This window comes from Zootoca vivipara, chromosome 15, assembly GCF_963506605.1.
Source record: "Zootoca vivipara chromosome 15, rZooViv1.1, whole genome shotgun sequence".
NCBI classification, from domain to species: Eukaryota; Metazoa; Chordata; class Lepidosauria; order Squamata; family Lacertidae; genus Zootoca; species Zootoca vivipara.
In genome coordinates, this window is record NC_083290.1 from 5,373,061 (window position 1) to 5,392,511 (window position 19,451).

Below are 19,451 nucleotides of genomic sequence, written 5' to 3' on the forward strand. Positions count from 1 at the left end.
TTTGGAAAGTAACTGTGAATATGGGAAAACGTTAGCAGGATTAAGGTAAATTCAACAACATAGGATAAAATAAAGGCATAATAAAAGGAAAAGAGAATTAAATGGATATATAAGGATATGCAAGAATGATGGGGAAATCAAAGGAACCAGGGAAGGGGAAGAAGGGAAGTCGTAAATGATTGTTTTATTAGAAAGAAAGATAGGGAAATGTTGATTTCAATGTGAATGTGGTTCTGGGAACTGTAATAATGAAAAATATAAATAAAATTTATTTTAAAAAAAATTTAAAAAGGCACTGGGAGGCCGGAAGGCAGAGAGACCAAAAGTAGGTGGAGTCAGTGTCAATGGTGGGTGGGGCCAAGTCATTCTGGTTCTGGCCCTACCCTCCTCCTCGTGGCTGAGTTCCACAAGGGCAACACCGACACCAATGCCACTGTCATTATTTTTCCTGGATCAGTGCTAGAAGCATAAATTGAGCTGCAAATGAGATTATCCCCCCCCCCCAAAAGGCAATGGTGGGTTAGAAAGAGGGATCATGGCATATATACCCAGCCCACTTTCCTCACTGATCAAACAGGTCCAGCAGGTTTTTGTAGAATTTCAAAAACCTGCAAACACTATTTAACTATTGCCAACACACAGCAGGACAAAAGAATACGTGTGCACGCTACGAGGAAAAAACCCATTCCCAAGCTAAAAAAATACCCCAAAACATCAGCCCCTGCATGGCACGACTGGAAAAAACGAAATAAAACCAAACCTTTACAATCCGTTTATTTGGTTTGTTTGCCGAAATGGCGCAAAAAATGTTACCTACTCCCCGAACGGTTATTAGTCTCCGTAATGTAACCTAAGAGATACTTTCTAAATCCTTTTAGGCCTCCTCCCCATTTACTGGAAAGATCATCATTTTCTTTTCTGTTCTTTTTTTTTTGTATTCTCATTCCCCCACCCCAAGTGGATTTAATAAAGAAAAGGAGTGCTGTTAAAGTAATACGTGAGGCTTTGACGTTAAGCAGTACAGGCCTGCCGACTTGGAGGAACAGGGACTCTAATCTCCAGTGATTTATGGAGGGCTCTTCCTTCATCTAGGCACTCGGGGAGGGCCAGAAAGTTTAGAGACAGGCTGGCGTCCCCCTTTACTCCGAAGCACCAACTCCTGCTGGCCGCTTCGCGTGCTAACATTTTTTTTAACTGCTTCGTCGCTGGCTTGGCTGTTTGGAAAAGCTGCGCCTGCCCTTTTCGAGATATGGGGCTCTTAGCTCCGGAGGGAAGCCTATGGGAGGAAATAGTTGCCCTGGCCATTGGAAAATGTACACACAGGGGAGAAGGCAGTGACAGGGAGAAAGAAAAGGCCCCAAAGAGGAGGGAGGGGAGAAGAATTGTGTGTGTGTGTGTGTGTGTGTGTGTGTGTGTGTGTGTGTGTAAGTTCAGGAGCAGTGCAAAAGGGTTCACATACTGCTCAACTTTCTAATCAAAAGAGGCATTTTCATAAGGCACTTCCATTCAGACAAACATGTGAAGTTAAGGAGAGCTTGGCTGTGGGATCAGGCCAAAGTCTAACTAACCTGGCATCCTGTTCTTACAATGGGCAACAACACACTCCCCACTTGGGATTCCCAGCAGCAAACCTTCAGAGGCATGTTATTCAGAGGCGGCGGTCCCCTTCATTGAAATTCTATACGGCTCTTCATCAGAGGACCACAGTTCACAATATAAAAACACAAAAATACATACCTTAGTAACAAACAACACCCCCCCCCCAGTTTTAAAGGCCAAAAATGGTTTAATTAGCCAAAGACCCAGGAGAAGTTTTTGCCTGGCACTTGAAGATATGTAACAAAGGCGCCAGGGTGAAGCTTCCTGGGGAGAGCATTCCACAAACAGGGAGCCACTGCAGAAAAGGCCCGTTCTCGCGTTGATACCCTCCGGACCTCTCATGGAAGGAGGCACACAAAGAAGGGCCTCAGATGACAGCTATAAGGTCTGGGTTGATTCATATAAGGAGAGGCAGGGCTCGAGGTATTGTGGTCCTGAGCAATTTGAGGTTTTATAGGTCAGAACCAGCACTTTGAATGGGGCTTGGAAACGAATTGACAGCCAGTACATTTGGGTCGAGGGACCCAGGTGGCGCTGTAGTTAAACCACTGAGCCTAGGGCTTGCTGATCAGAAGGTCAGCGGTTCGAATCCCTGTGACGGGGTGAGCTCCCGTTGCTTGGTCCCAGCTCCTGCCAACCTAGCAGTTCGAAAGCACGTCAAAATGCAAGTAGATAAATAGGAACTGCGACAGCGGGAAGGTAAACGACGTTTCCATGTGCTGCTCTGGTTTGCCAGAAGCAGCTTTGTCATGCTGGCCACATGACCTGGAAGCTATATGCCGGCTCTCTCCGCTAATAATGCGAGATGAGTGCGCAACCCCAGAGTCGGTCACGACTGGACCTAATGGTCAGGGGTCCCTTTACTTTTACATTTGGGTCAGGGTTGGTGTTATATGCTCAGACTGTCTTGCCTCGGTGACCAAGCTGGCTGCCAAATTCTGCACCAGCTGAAGATTCCAAACTGTCTTCAGGGGCAGCCCCATGTATCACATGTTGCAGTAATCTAACCTAGATGTTGCCATAGCATAGACGTCAGAAGTTAGGCTATCCCTGTCCAGATAGGGGCATGGCTAGGCCACCAGCCAAAGCTGATGGAAGGCACTTTGTGCCACCGAGGTCACCTGAGCCTCAAGCGACAGCAATGGATCCAGAATTACCCCCAAGCTGTGTATCTGCTCCTTCAGAGGGAGTGTAACGCCATCAAGAAGAGGTCACCTCCCACCCATCTGGACTAGGGAACCACCAACCAGGGGCGTGGGAAGGGAGGGGCAATGGGGCGCTTCGCCCCGGGCAGCGCGATCCCGAGGGTTCCATTGCAGCTGCCCCCCACCCGCGCTGGGCGCCCCGTCCCTGCAGGCGGCGGTCTCCACCCCAAGAACCTGACCACGCCCCCAGAACATGTGCCCCGCCCCCAGAACGCGCGCCAGCCCTGCCCCCTCCTGCTCTCCGCCCCCAGTGCCGGAGCATGACACTGGTCCAGCACATCCACTGCCACACAGGCAGAGATAAAGGAGAAGCAGAGTTGTGTGTCCTCAGCAGAATGCTGACAACACACTCCAAAACTCCAGATGGCCCCCACTATAGTGGTTTCATGTAGATGCTAAACAGCACGAGGGATAAAATCGAACCCTGAGGAACATGCATTGCAGGTGCCAAAGAGCACTTGCCAAGCATCACCCTCTGCAAACAACCATCCAAGTAGAACCGGGACGACCACAAAGTGGTGCCACCCACCCCTAACTCAGACAGCCACTCCAGAAGGATACCATGGTTGATGGCATTGAACGCCGCTGAGAGCTCAAAGGGAATTAACAATTTCCCCTGTCTCTAAATCAACTGATAGGTTGCCATCAGAAACCATGCTGTTGCTAGAGAGAATTTGGGCACAGAATGAATGGCACCTTTGTGGGGGCATCTCTGCTCTCAAAACTTGCTACCTTTCCCCAAACTGTGCCTGAAATTTGCCACTTTGGATGTGATCTTCAGGCCAACCAGTGCTGGCTCCTGGATTTTGGGTGGTGTTGTGCATACTCACTCCAAATCTGGAAGAGGCATAGCATTCAGTCTTCTGGGCAATTGTGGCTGGTGCCCATTGGAAATGCTCAAGCAGAAGGTAGGGAGGCCAACAGTAGGTGGAGTGAGAACTAATGACACGCAGAGCCAACTCATTCTAGTTTTGTCCCCATCCTCCTTCCCACTGAGTTCTCCAAGGGTGAAACTGAGACTAAGGAGGAGGAAGCCAATAGGTACTGCCACTCCTTAGACTGGTTGTAATTAAGAGGACAGACAAGGGAGGACTGAGGTCGGTGAGGCAGTGCGTCACCAGTCCCAATGGAGTGACGTCCACTTCTTCTAGACTACCCTGTGCAAAGTGGGAAATGGGGGCATTTTGCAGTGGGTCCTCTGCTGGTCTCGGGGGCTCTGGAAAATGCCCAACTGTGCTGTGCTCTGCAATCTCACCCACAAATGAGCCAGTCTAGGGAAGCATCCTGCAATGACCATGAGAAAGCAGCTGTCATTCCCATTAGTGGTGAGATGTGATGTGGGGGCCAATCAAAGGCTTAGAATACCCTGTATGTGTGGACTGGAAGGATCGGAAGTGCTGAAACAGCACTCCCGACATCCTAAATTACAGCTGTTTGTACTACCCGAAGTTTGAGCCTTGCTATTATCTTGTGGGCAAAGCAACCCTCAATCCAGCGTCCAGTGTTCCCCCATCACCACTTCACTTTCCCTCCTCCTCCTTTGAACCAGCTATATAAACCTTCATGGGGGAGAAATCCAAGTTGCATTTTGACAACCACATGCAAAGCCAGCCAGCCACCCAACGCACCATGAATCCGCTTGGATTTCAGCAGCAAGATTTTCAAAGTTGAAGATAAAAGAGATGAAGATCTTGGTAAGGAAAGGGGAAGGAGGAGAAAAAAATAGAGCGTTTCCCTTGCCAGCATCCACATTGGCCAAGCAAACCAATATTTAGACTTGGTGGGAGAGTGTCAAAAGGGAAGTGAGGAAGTGTAGTGTATGCTCAATTCTCATCTAGTCGCTCTGGAGAAAGAGACGGCCAAACCCACGGCTCGTGGTTACCTGCCATGCTCGGTTGTTACACAACAGGGATGGAGGGGTAGGCTTGAACGTCTCCCAGCCATTGTGGCACCAGGGCCTCAGTGTACAATTAGGAACATATTTTGCAATCCAGACCACAATAAATGTGCCGTCCGCCTCAACACAAACATACCCCCAGGGGTGGAGAGTAAACATTCACATACAAGCATCTGCCACGTGGGCAAGACACTTGACAACATGTGTGTCACAATTTGCAAAGTGTCACTCTTCAAAGCCTGCGGTGATCGGAAACATACGGGGCCTTTTTGCTAGGGCTTTGCCCGAGGCTCCCCACGGTGGTCAAAAACAGCATCCGTGGCACGACCAACCAATCACTTTCAACCTTTGTTATGACAGCAGATGGAGAGACTGGATCCCTCACAGATGCCTCTCTTTCCCCCCAAACTCCAAAACACAATCAGCTTTGCAGATAAAATGTAAAAGCTGCTTCCTGCATTCCGTCATACTCTAGCATGACCAAGAGCAGAACTCATATAGGTGTGGGGGGGACAGCTATGCAGAGTGGAACGGCTTGGTCACTTGAGTCCTTTCCTTTCTCTCATACACAAGCAGTGCCATTCACTGCTATGGGGGGGGGATGTCAAGGTTGGGCTGAATGTTTTCAGTGAAGAAGGGGTGTAGCTCAGTGACAGAGCATCTGCTTTGCCAAATTTCCATAAAGGTGAGGTTGAAAAGATTGGCCCACAGTTTCCTTTGTAAGGAAAAGAAAACATTTTGTCAAGGTTCTAGTTACAGGTAGGTAGCCGTGTTGGTCTGATGTAGTCGAAACAAAATAAAAAAATTCCTTCCAGCAGCACCTTAGAGACCAACTAAGTTTGTCATTGGTATGAGCTTTCGGAAAGCTCATACCAATGACAAACTTAGTTGGTCTCTAAGGTGCTGCTGGAAGGAATTTTTTTATTTTGTCAAGGTGTAAGAAGAAGAGGAGCTCCATACATTAAAACTATACCTCCTGCTTAGATTTTACAGGGAAACTGTCTGCAACAGAGAAGTGGACCTACAATACTCTCCCTGAGCTTGTGTTTTCCGTGACGGCAAAGCCCTGACGGCTCAAGGAGAGCCAGCTTCATCACTGCCCCTGAAAACTCAAGTTTGTAAATCGAATTGCATCTCAGGCCCCCACAATACTGCCTGGAGAACAGAAAGGGCACCATGTGAAGAGAGAATGAATGGCCCTCCCTGATGCCGAGCAGCAGCACTGAGTTGTGTCCAACATTGGGGGGCCTGTCACGTGTACATGACATCACACGTGTGAGGCCCCCCCCCCCCAGTCTGGTCAGGCCGACTCGACCTGTCAGCCGCCTTACCTTGTGAAAGGGATGCACGGGGTGAAGATGCTTCGCCCTGCCACGTACCTGGTGATCCTCAAAAGCATGTGGCAGGGCCAAGCATCTTTCTCCTGGGGCGTCGTTTGAGGATCGCCATAGAATTTTGAGGGCCCCCCCAGCTCCCTTCTTGAAAATATGGGGGGCTGGCCCTCAAGGGCCCCTTATGGATGGTGCCAGTGATGTTGGAGCACATGACCTTCCAGAGACTGACCACTTGCTGCTGGGTACAGGCAAATTTGAACCATTTCATTTCCCCTAATTTCCCACTGTTTCCTCCATAGTTCCACATCTGTCTGTGATTTTTTTAAAAAATAGTCCTCATGAAAATCCATCAGCATTTCAGTGTGAAATTCTCCTAAAATACTCCCCCCAACATAGTGCACTTTGGTCAGGTTATTTTCACTATATATGCTCTTCTGTGCATGCTTTATCTCAGTATGTGCATTTTTATACACATCGTTTGTCTGGCGAACTGCCCTCCAAAATTTGGAGAAGTGCAAATTACACTGTCTTGATTTACATGTTGTTTCACAAAGTGCACATGAGTAAAGTTCACCTTTAAATGCTGAATCAAATTACTCTGCCATCCTTGCTAGCTGCCTTGGGAAGTGGAAAAACCCGCTCCACATGTGGCTTTTAAAAGAAGTGGGTGCAGCTAGTCCTCATGAGATACAGCTGCCTCCCCCAAACTGGTGCCCTCCTGATGTTTGGGGGTACAACCCCTGTTGGGGATGGCTGGGATACAGGATCACAATCCGGGAAGCAGCCTATGAAAGCTAAATGCCTACCAGAAAGTCTCTGACTCACTGTTGGGAAGGGGAAGAATAATACATATTTCTGCAGAAGGAATAGCGTGCCAAAACTACGGGAAAAGTTATTTTTCTTCACCTCCATAAAATATATTTGCTCATGTTATATTTAGCGAGTCAAGTTCCCTCCAGGGATTAAAGGCCCCCTGTGCCTAAGAAAACTTAGCCATGAAGTTTCCTAGGAAAATGTTGTTTTAGCACAGCACATCTGATAGCTGATCACGCCATTAAATTGGAACATAATGTTGTGTTTATTGATTCAATTAATCTCCCCACAACCCACAGGGCTGCCTAAGAAACCCAATGGCGGAGAAGAGGGAAGCGTAAGGTTGGGTGAGGCGGAAGCAGACAGGGAGATTCATGTCTCGTTGATGCTGTATTGGCACTTGGGCAACCTCCCGAGGACCTCATACGAGGTGTGGTGGGTGGGGTCGGAGGCCACATTTGGCCCCCATGCCCGAGGCTACCCATTTCACCCACAGGGACTGCATTGGGGAACAGCAGCAATTTTCTTACCTAAGCTAGCTATCTCTGCCTTTGGGACACCAACAGTCACGACACCAATCCCCCACCACCACCTCAGATCTTTCTACATTCCCCCAAACTGACTTATCCTAAGAAAGAAGCACTTTTGAAGATGGAAGTGGGGGGGTCATGAATGAATATGAAGATGCAGAGCAGGAAGCTACCCAATGGAGGAGGGACCATTGCTCAGTGGGTGCAGCATATGCTTTGCCTGCAGAAGGTCCCAAGTTTGATCCCTGTCATCATCTTCAGGAAGGACTGGGAATGTCCCCTGCTGGAAATGCTGGAGAGAAGCTTCCAGTCAGAGCAGATGGACCAGTGGCCTGAAACAGCCTGAGGCAGCTCTGTATTCTTATCCAGTACGTTTCCGAGCACAGTTCAAAGTGTTGGTGCTGACCTTTAAAGCCCTAAATGGCCTCGGTCCAGTATACCTGAAGGAGCGTCTCCACCCCCATCGTTTTGCCCGGACACTGAGGTCCAGCACCGAGGGCCTTCTGGCGGTTCCCTCGTTGCGAGAAGCCAAGTTGCAGGGAACTAGGCAGAGGGCCTTCTCGGTGGTGGCGCCCGCCCTGTGGAACGCCCTCCCATCAAATGTCAAAGAGAAAAACAACTACCAGACTTTTAGAGGACATCTGAAGGCAGCCCTGTTTAGGGAGGCTTTTAATGTTTAATCCATTATTGTATTTTATTTTTCTGTTGGAAGCCGCCCAGAGTGGCTGGGGAAACCCGGCCAGATGGGCGGGGTATAAATATTATTATTATTATTATTATTATTATTATTATTATTATTATTATTATCTCAGCAGACATGGACTAATGTTTGAGGAAGGGTTGTAACTCAGTGGCAGAGCATCTGCTTCGCATGCAGAAGGTTCCAGGTTCAATCCCTGGCATCTCTAGTTAAAAAGGATTGGGAGGTGTTGATGGGAAAGGTGCTTTTCTGCCTGAGGGCCTGAAGAGCTGCTGCCAGTCAGAGCAGACATCACCGGTCTTGATGGAAAATGAATCTGGCACGTTATACAGCACCTTCCCATGTTCCTGCTTGGCGGACATTTTAATGCATGTTCATAAAATGGAGGGATTAAAAACGAATTTGCGGAATAGAGCAAAGTCCAGGTTCCCGTCTTTTCTTCAATGAATGTAATAACAGAAGAGTAATGAGACTAGGGAGCAGATGTGAATGAGAAAAAGCAAATGAGCAAAAGAAGCTGACACAATCTGGACTTGGAATGACCAGATATATATGTGCGTGTGTGTGTGTGTAAAATTATTTACAAGCTGTTTTGAGTTTTGAATTGACCACAAAAGGGAGGGGGGGGGAGGAGCTGGCTTATATAGGGGCAGGCCCAGAGTCTTGCTGAAGATGCTAACCAGAACACTTTGCTCCTTTTTATAGTGTCCGCACACCCTCTCCCCCACTGTAAGAACACCCAATTTGATGCATGGAAGCACATCATGGAATGCATCCTTGCAAGATGCTCTTCCTTGCTTTCATTTCAGGGGTTGCTGAGGACGCATTTCATTTTTTAAAACATCTTCACTCCTGCTTTCCTTTCTTCCGTCCTCTCTCATGGGGGGGGGGGGCGCGACGGGGAAGAAAGTGGCCTAAATTCTACCCCTTCCTCCAGATGGGCTTGGTTTGTATAGCGAAAGGACTACCACCAAAAGCTTAGTTCTCCAGGGGTGGAGGACCTCTTTAAGACCAAGGGCCACATTCCTCTCTGGGCAACATTCTGGGGGCTGTATGTCAATGGTGGGAGAGGCCAGAGGAAAAAGTGGGTGGAGCACTGAAAGTCAAGTTTCCCTTTGCACAGAAGCCTGGCATTACACAAACACCCCTCTACCCTCCATTCAGGCGAGAGAGCAAGAAGTATTGTCAGAGTTCAAGGACACATTCCAGCCAGGCAAAAACACTGGTGTGGAAAGGGTGTGGCCTGGGGAGAGTCTAGAGGGCTAGATTCGGCCCAAGTTCCCCAACCTATATTGTAGATGGTGTAAGGAAAGGCACAAACACCACTGGGCTGGGAACTGTCTTCAACCTAGCTGGCCCTACCAAGGTTTATTTACACGGCTCTCCCATGACCAGCCCATTCTATCCTTACACCTGCTCTGTGAGGCAGAAGCGACAATATCCGGTCTGGTTTAACTCTCAATTCCTCTTCACTGAGAACTCTGGGAATCATGGCTCCACGGAGGGAATAGGGTCCTTCTAACAACTCCCAGCACCCTTAAGAACATACGAAGAGCCTGCTGGATCAGGCCAATGGCCCATCTATTCCAGCATCTTGTTATCACAGTGGCCAGCCAGATGCCCCAATGGGAAATCCGCAAGCAGGATTTGAGCAGAAGGGCAGCATTCCCCTCTTGTGGTTTCCAGCAACCCCTAAAAAAACCTACCACTTCCAGAATGCTTTTATGACTGCTTAAAGTGTTATCACAGCATTTTAAATGTACGGTGTGAATGTGGCCTTGTTTTAGTGCCCTGAGAGGAGGCAAAACCTGTTGAGAGGTCTAAGGTGGTGACAGCAGAAATTCTTTTTAATGGCTGGTGGCTGCCATGTTCTCCACCTCCCAGAAGAATTGATGCTTTTGAATTATGGTGCTGGAGGAGACTCTTGAGAGTCCCATGGACTGCTAGAAGATCAAACCTATCCATTCTTAAGGAAATCAGCCCTGAGTGCTCCCTGGAAGGACAGATCGTGAAGCTGAGGCTCCAATACTTTGGCCACCTCATGAGAAGAGAAGAATCCTTGGAAAAGACCCTGATGTTGGGAAAGATGGAGGGCACTAGGAGAAGGGGACGACAGAGGATGAGATGGTTGGACAGTGTTCTCGAAGCTACGAACATGAGTTTGACCAAACTGCGGGAGGCAGTGGAAGACAGGAGTGCCTGGCGTGCTATGGTCCGTGGGGTCACGAAGAGTCGGACACGACTAAACGACTAAACAACAACAACCACCTATGGCACCTCTTGCTGGCAGCCCAGCATATCTCTGGCCTAATCTCCACACCACGCCATGGGGGTCCCTTGTAAGTTCAGATGTATGGGAAGGATACGGCTGTCGTTTAAATGACTCAAGTGTCGGGGCAATCCAGGTTACTGGCTTCCCAAAACGGGTCCTGTGAGAAAAACTGACCGGGCAGCAAAGCCGCCATACAAATTGCCTCTGAAACGGCTTTCGGAGTGAACTTCTCAGAGTTCAGCCAACATCTAATTTTAACCGTGAGTTCCAGGAGGGAGAAAAGAAGGGGTGGGGGAGAAGAAAGCTGGTGGGAAGATTGCAGAGTTCCTTGAAGCTCTGACCTACAACAGGAAAAGAGCTGTCAGCCTCCTTGTCTCTCGTCGGGAGTCCCGGGGGAGGGAACAAGGGCAGAATGTTTTGTAACACGTTCCCACTGTATGTGTGTGCGTATGTATATTTGCGGGTGGGTGGGGGTATGGCAAAAATGTGGTGCTTACTCATACATCTGCTGAGACCACTCGGGTCTGTCCGAAACCAAAGGCCACAGCAAAGCAAAGCTGAGGTCTACCTAGAATTTCTCCCAGGCGCCTTCTCTTCCGCCTGCACCGATGTAGAAATATGTGTGGGTCTGACAGGGCACATTCCCATGATCGGTGTGGTGCAGTCCAGGGGGAACTGCTGGGCACTGGGGAAGGGGGTGGACAGGCTCATGGTGCAAATCTGCACATTATTTTGTATAAGCTAATTTATACATATAGGTGTCTCTAGGAAATAAAGAAGTTTTGCAGTATATCCAGCTGGCCTGTAAATGAGGTTTGTTTTGAAAAGGAGGAATGGGTAGCAAATCTGGGACTGCTGTTTGAGCCTCTTGAGCCATCCACCCTAATTGTGTCTGATGTAGCGGGCAGAAGGTTTGAACTTGAGACTCGGGTTCAAATCTCCATTCAAGCTGCAAGCTTCCTGAGAGACTTGCAACCAGTTGTCCTCTCTTTTTTTCTAGGCCCAACCCACAAAAGGTTGTTGGAAATTATGTGTGCGTGTAAGGGGGAGTTCGAAAGCACATCAAAGTGCAAGTAGATAAATAGGTACCGCTACAGCGGGAAGGTAAACGGCGTTTCCGTGCGCTGCTCTGGTTCGCCAGAAGCGGCTTTGTCATGCTGGCCACATGACCTGGAAGCTGTAGGCCACCTCCCTTGGCTAATAAAGCAAGATGAGCACGCAACCCCAGAGTCGGTCACGACTGGACCTAATGGTCAGGGGCCCCCTTTACCTTTAAGGGGGAGGAATCTAAGATTTCACTGAATATTCTGCCATTTCAAGATTCACTTTGGCAGTTGCACATTTGACACAGTTTAAGAGATTACCTGGTGGGGTGGTGGTGGAGGATACTCACTGTGCCAAATATTCATGTTGTTTTGATGCTGCTTGGGGTCCTCTTTCTCCCGTCCCCCAGTCCTGAGCCTCATCTGCCTGCACTGCTGTTATATCTGCTTGGTGGTGTCAACCCATATGGTTTTGCTTGTGAGTGTCCATGATGTAAGATCATTGGCTCCCAGTATGTTTCAAAGTGCTGGTGCTGACCTTTAAAGCCCTAAACAGCCTCGGTCCAGTATACCTGAAGGAGCGTCTCCACCCCCATCGTTCAGCCTGGACACTGAGGTCCAGCTCCGAGGAGGGCCTTCTGGTGGTTCCCTCACTGCGAGAAGTGAGATTACAGGAGGGAACCAGGCAGAGGGCCTTCTTGGTAGCGGCGCCCGCCCTGTGGAACGCCATCCCATCAGATGTCAAGGAAATAAACAACTATCTGACTTTTAGAAGACCTCTGAAGGCAGCTCCGTTTAGGGAAGTTTTTAATGTTTGAAGTTTTGTTCTGTTTTTAATAGTCTGTTGGGTGCCGCCCAGAGTGGCTGGGAAAACCCAGCCAGATGGGCGGGGTATGTATGTATGTATGTATGTATGTATGTATGTATGTATAAATAAATAAATAAATATTAGATTGCATGGTCACACAGCCAATAGGACTAAAGATCAGTTGGGCATATGAGGCAATGGGCTGGGAAAGCAAGGATGAACGAAGAAGGGAGAAGAGCGTCTAAACAACAAGTGCCAACAACCCCAGCTACTCCTTCTCCCTGGAATAGTCACATGGGCAGTGACACCCAATAAGAGAATAGACTGAATTAGCTGTGATGACATTACTAATGGCACATGAAGATCACTGAGTGAGAGCAAATAAGGGCAATCAAACAATAAGCAAGGAGTGTGGAAGTATTTTTTAAAAAGAGGGTATTTCCCCCCAACACTGTTGAAAACGTTTACAAAATCCAACCAACTCAGAGCAATTTTTGGGCAGCTGTACTGTAAACCACGAGAAGGGAACCTGAGCCCTACTGGAGTTTGTTGAATTGCAACTCCCATCATCCTCGATAACTGGGCAGGGTGTTTGGAGCTGATGGGAGCTGGAGTCCAACAACACCTAGAAGGTAGACCGGTTGCACCAACTCATAATTGTATTGCTAAATTTATTTATGCTAAGCATGTAAGCTATTCTAACTGGTGCACATGCTTGCTGGAGATCCTGGACTGTACAGGCTCAGTATTAGAGCATCTGTTTTGCATACAAAAGGTGACAAGTTCAATCTCCAGCATCTCCAGGTAGATTTGGGAGACTCCTGTCTGAAATGCTAGCGAGCTGCTGCCAGTTAGTGTAGGCAAGACTGAGCTACATGGAGCAATGGTCTGACTCTGTATAAGGCAGCTTCCTATGTTCCCAAGAGTTATCATTTCACTCTGGGGAACGACCACAACACAGATGGTTACATGTTCTCAAACTTTCAACTCGCTCCACCCCGTCCCTCACAACATCCCTTTTAGCAATGAACGAAAAAAATCAATAAAATAAATCCTCAAAGGATCCTTCTAAGATGGACGTAAAACTGTTTTTAAGACCCTGAGAGTTTTCAAGTACCCTAGCTTCACTCCCACAGATCCTAAAGTGCGACATTTGTGAGCAATGAATGTTGTGGAATCTGGTGTTTGTGAACAATTAAGCGTTTCTGGGCTAAGACCAGAAACTCAGCTTTTAATCAAAGTCTCGATTTTTCGGGGGTGGGGAATGTCTCAAGGAGCTAAAATCTGGCCGGCAACATCTGCTAGTTTAGCGTAGAAATAATAATAACCAAGATGTATATAGTCTAGGGAGAGGAGAATGTGCTAACACTGCAACAACACTTGGCTGGATTTTCAAAGCTTTCAAAAGGTTTAATGAGTTACTGTCTGAAGGCAGGAAACAACTTAAGACCCTTGTTCATCTGTTATCTCTCTTTCTCTCTTACACGCACACACACACGTTAAAACCAGGCACTCTAGCAATTTAATTTAAGCATTTCTAAATTCCAAATCAGGAAGTCCCCGGCTCGATTGCTTCTGTAATGAAGTACCTAGACAGCTAGCCTCTACCCTCACATCTGCAACATGTGAATAATATTCGTCAGACTCAGAGGGCTGTAGTAAATATTGCAAGGGATGGGGGAGAATTTCAATTCAGGATGCATTTAAAGATGAGCCTACCTAATTTCGCACTTTCGGAAGGAATTCTCAAACCGAAATGCAGCCCCCCCCCCATATTCATGGGCACTTCTCTGAATTTTGCAATGCAGTTCTCCCGTCAAGTAATGTGAACAAAAAGTATATCTTCGGGGCAAGTGTGCACAAAAGTGCATATATTTGTGAAACCAGCATGCAAAAATGCTAAGTTGTAGAATTCCCTCCCCGTGGAGGCACATCTGGCTTCTTCACTATCCGGCTTTTGGTGAATGCTGAAGATTCACCTCTTTGTCATGGCCTTTGACCCCTGAGATGTGCATTTTAAGGATCCACCCTATTCCTTCGACTGTAATCTGTTTTAACTGTTTTTAATTTTGAACTTTGAAATTGTTGTAACCTGCCCCGAGTCCTGGTGGTGAAGGGCTGGTAATACTGCTACTAGCTGCTTTGCAGAGATGCAAACATTAGGCAAAACTGCATACAAAAAAGTGTATTTAGGAGAAATTCACACTAAAAGGAGGGCTCAGCATGCTCAGTAGATGTGGGCTGACTGGGTGGGCGGGAAATGGCAGAAAAAAGGGGCGAGGAGGACAAATGGAATAGAATTATCCTGGTAGTGGGTCTGGCTGGCTGAGTGGAACCCTGAAAACAAGCAGTGAAGGTCTCTTAAAGGTAAAGGGTAAAGGGACCCCTGACCATTAGGTCCAGTCGTGACCGACTCTGGGGTTGCGCGCTCATCTCGCATTATTGGCCGAGGGAGCCGGCGTATAGCTTCCAGGTCATGTGGCCAGCATGACAAAGCCGCTTCTGGCAAACCAGAGCAGCACATGGAAACGCCATTTACCTTCCCGCTGTAGCGGTTCCTATTTATCTACTTAGCGGACCTTTATTCCAGTGAAGGACAAAACACTTGTCATTTGTGTTTTGATGCAAGAGGTCACTGGATAATGGATATCCCCACCATTTCTTGGTAGAAAGCATTTTAGTTAAAAGTAAAAAAGAGAGGGCACCCCTTAATATTGTAACTACTAATTGATTGAAATAAAAAAAATGCATAAATATCAATTTGAGCAGGCGTTCAATCAAATGTCACCAAGCAAACAAATGAAACCGAGTCTGGGCATAGCAGCCTTTACTTTTTTTTTAGAAATTATCAATAATGTCTGTTGTTGATACAGATCATCATTCACATTGTGCAATGTGGTTTATATATTATGATTAAACAGGCAGGCGAATCCATCTTTTATTGTTAAAAACACAAAATTATTTAAGTGGATGAGGTCATGGGGGTTGACTCAAACTAGGCTGCTCTATGCAGACGATGAAAAGCAAGCCTGGGGCCAGAATGCATCCCTCCAGGACTCTCTGTGTAGCCTTTAGTACTCCCCTCAAGCCACTCCCATTCCCCAGGCCACACCCCTCTCCTCAAGCCACACCCATCACCAGCCCTGTTCTATGCCATCCTCAAGTGCTTTTGCCTGGCTGGTATGTGCCTTTGAACTCTGATAATGGCTTTTGCATGCCTGGATGGAGGACTAAAGTGTGTGTGTGTGTGTGTGTGTGTGTGTGTGTGCCTTTGTGTGGCTGGAATGTATGAAGGTAAGCGTAACATCAATTGCTACACCCACTTTTGTCTCAGACTCTTCCCACATTGGCATGTGACCTCTCCTGAAAAGTCACTAGCAGTTCCATGCGAATTTCACTTAATGAATATGCATTTTTGAATAGTGTACACATTTTTACAAGCAACTGTCCCAAAGATATTTTTGCATGCCATTTTCACTATTTCATTCACTTTTAGGCACAATTTCTCCTAACAGGAGGGCTGCCATACGTCCGGGTTTTCCCGTACACATCCACAAAATGCCTGGGGAAAGCCGAACGCATGGCAAGTAGGGTGATTTTTTTAAAAAAAGGCTATAAAAAGCCCCCAGAGCCCCAAAACTTTGAAAAAGAAAGACCTCAACAACTTTGTCTGGATTTTCACTTTTGGGAAGATGGCAACTCTACCTAACAGATGCATTTTTGCAAATATTGTTTGTTTGGAGAACTGTACCGCAAAGTTCAGGTATGTGCAAATTCTGAAGGTCAGTTCTCATATTGTTTCGGGAAAAGTGTAAATTGGATGGATTGGCCTTTAAATGTGGACTGAATCAAATGACTCCCCCCCCCCATCCACCTTCCCAGTGCTAGCCAAACTGCACCCCCACCCCCACCCACAAAGTCAACCCTAGAAAAATCTTGCTTTACCATTCAGAGACCCAAGTCACATCTTCATCCATTGCCTGCCCTCTCCCACACCATGGTGCTATCTGAGGTTCATCACCTTGCCCTGCAAATTCTGTCCTGGGTGTCATTGTGTAGCTTATGGGGAGACAGTAGGAAATTCGCTGCACCCTGAACCTCCATTGCACACTTGGCTCCTCCCACTCACACTACTATTTCGCACCTGGATCCCGGCTGCTGGACCTCAGGGTTTCTAAGTACGCAGAGCAGACCTCAGAAGTCCTCCCACCTGCTCTGTGTACCATAGATCCCTTTGTGTTGCCTGAAAATGGCTCTGTTCCGGTCTGCAGGGTGGTGGTGGGAAGCTGCTGCTCAACGTGCCCTAAAAGACTAAACTAATGTTTCATTCCCAGGCCATTCCTCCTGCTTCTTTATAAATCTATTTATTCATTTCTGGTACTTTTTTTCTTTTTCTTTAAATGTTCCCTCCGCTCTGGAATGCTTTCTTTCTTTTCTCTCCCTCTCTGGCGCTCCGGGTTATGTGAAAAAATCTATGCCAAGCTGGTCCGTAGGCGTGGCAGAGCCGATCTGGTTTGCGCGTGACATGTTCTTTGACGTACTGTGTGGTCAAGGAGCTGGGGGCTGGGGGGGGGGGTTGGTAATCTGAACGTCGGCCAAGCCTTGCACTTCAGTTTCCTGACCTGGCAAGCATTCAGAGAGACCCCACTAAGTGCTATTTCCTAAATACACTCTCTTTTCATAACAATCTTACCACATTTTGCTTTACTTTTTTATTTTATTTTTTACAAGCACTCTTTTTTTAAAAGAGAGAGCGAGAGAAACCGGACTCCTTCAAGGCGGCCTCGCATTTGGAAGTCATCAGAAACCCCGGACTCTAAACACAAAACATTATTAATGCGTTGTAATCTGCCCTCGACGTTCCAGATGAAAAGGAGAAGGGGAAAGAAATGGTTTATAGTTCTGGAGTTATAAGGTTTTAATTGCCTTTTTAAGAGCGCAGAAACTTTTGAGTGCTCCCTGTTATAAAAGAGCAGTATCTGTTTCTTGATAACTGGCAAATGATCTCAACTATTTTTATGAGGTTCTCTCCACCACCACCCATCCCCAGTTTGGCCTTCCTGGTCCTCCCCCCGCCAACCCCTCCCTTAACTCACTGGCTTTTTCATCCCCTCTTTCATTCAAGTGTCACCCCCATAAAGGCACTGTTCAGATCATTTCTGATATAAAACTGGAAGGGAGCTTTGGCCGAAGAGAAACTTCATTACAAACAACTCCTTTACAATCTCCACCTCGCTATAAAACACTTGATTCCAGAAAATGAGTTCTATAAATAAGGGCAGCAGTTGGGGCGGGGGGAGTGGGGAATGACAGCTTCTTGCAAGAAGATCATATACATCTGGCTAAAATAACTGTGCTCCTTTAAGTAACCGGATTTCTAAATATTATTCCTTTGTGTCTACTGCGTTTTAGCGATGGGAATGGCTTCCCCTAGCCACACCCCTCTGAAAACAAAACAGAAATAATTTCATAACTTAATCAGGAGTAAGAAAGTAAATTTGGATTGCAGGTAAAGTTGATTTTAAGGCACACTCATTTGCCTGGAAAGATGAAAAAACAAAAAAACCAAGTGTAATGAAAACTGCCTCCATCTCTTTCTCCTCCTAAGTCTGAAATGGAGAGTTGGAAGACCTACTCTGAATATAGTTTATTTGGCTAAACCAGGGGTCTCCAACACAGTGCCTTCATCCACCCCCCTGGGTGCCCACTAAGCCCCACCTCCCTTTAAATTCAGGGGGATTTAGCTTTGTGGCAGAGGATTGTGATTTGGGGAGCGTTGTGTTTTATTTATTTTGGTGTGTGTTGGGTTGATGGTGGTTATCTTTTTGAAGCATCACCCCTCTAGCCCCCCCCCATGAAATGGGCATTATGTGAACCCCACAGGAGTTTCAGATTTCCAAATGTGCCCCCAGCTCCCCCCCCAGAAAAGCTTTGGTGAACCCAGACCTAAACTGGTCCAGTCAAAATGAAGAGAGGGGTAATTGCTTCTTTGTGCTTTAATCAACAATCATATAAAATGGGGTGGAGGGAAGGATCTCAGGTCTGGGGGCCAATTGCAGCCTGCCAGGCACCTTTATCTGCCCCCCACTCAAATAGCCCCTCAGCTCTGACAGTACGGAGCAGCAGAGAGATGCATCGCCATCCAATCTGATTCACAACCCCATCCTGTGGGCAGAGGAGTAGGGGTATCATTTCTGCAATTTTCTGGATGGGGTGGTAGTGCTGAACTTACGTCGTGGTAAAAAGGTAGAGGTAGCAAGAGGAAGAGCAAACCTTGCCGACGCTGCCGCGCGGATTGTAACTACCTCCCCCCTTCTTGTGATTTGAATTTGTTTTGTTTTTAATGTAGTATTTTAAACTGTTTAAAACTTTGGGATCTCAGGCTGAAGAGTGGGTAATTAATAGTAATAACAGCAATGGTGCAGAAAGAAAATTTTAAAGGTAATTCAGCACCCCCTTTTAGCCCTGAAACCATATTCGGTTTCAATATCCCAAGTGGTTTGCACAACTTTAGACCTTACTGGACCTTTGTAGGTTTGTGCACCAGGTCTTTCAAGTAGCTAACAACACCCCTGCCCACAACTGACAGGTGTTTGGTTGGTGGAAATAAAAGGGCCTTTTCAGTTTTAAAATCTGGATTGAGGAAGAGCCTCCTGAGGGAGTTGTATTTGTCCTATCCCACTGCCTGCTTTGAAGGAAGCTCCATTCTTGAGACCCCTCTGCTTGACCTTGCTGCCAGTGACAGGGTTGTGGAAACTGTTGTGCTTCTCTTGTCTTTCGAAGGAGGCCTATGTCACACAGCAAGAGCCCCCATTTCCGATTCACTGGCTGCCAAGCAGAAGAGGTGATGGAAAGGTAACTGGGATGCATCCCACAACTCTTTCTGTTTACACAGCCATTCTATAAAATATGTAGAAATGCTAATTTATTTAACCACCCAGAGATTTTGCACAAAAAGCAGAAGATATCTCAGCGTATTAAAGCCTCTGTACGTGTGAATGTGTATGTATTTTCCCCTTACGAATCCAAGGATGTGCTTGTGACCCCATATTCCATCGAAGGGGGTCCATTCTGGTTTTTTTGGGGGGGATGAAGCTTTCCACTCCTCTACACCCTCACAACAATCTGGGAAGGGCAGTAGCTCAGTGGTAGAGCATCTGCTTTGCATGCAGAAGGCTTCAATCCCCTCTGCCACCTCCTCTACCTCCAGGTAACTGGAAAGGGGACATTACGCCCACAAAAGAGGACTG

At 47.2% G+C, this 19,451-nt stretch overlaps 1 protein-coding gene and 1 non-coding gene across 8 annotated transcripts in view; one reads left to right on the forward strand and one right to left on the reverse strand.

Moving 5' to 3' along the window:
* The window catches only part of BCAS3 (BCAS3 microtubule associated cell migration factor), a 463,105-nt gene that overhangs the window by 86,564 nt on the left and 357,090 nt on the right, over positions 1 to 19,451 (reverse strand). The window lies entirely within an intron of this gene.
* TRNAA-CGC (transfer RNA alanine (anticodon CGC)) lies at positions 8,215 to 8,286 on the forward strand. Its single transcript has one exon. It is a non-coding gene; the product is annotated as a tRNA-Ala (tRNA).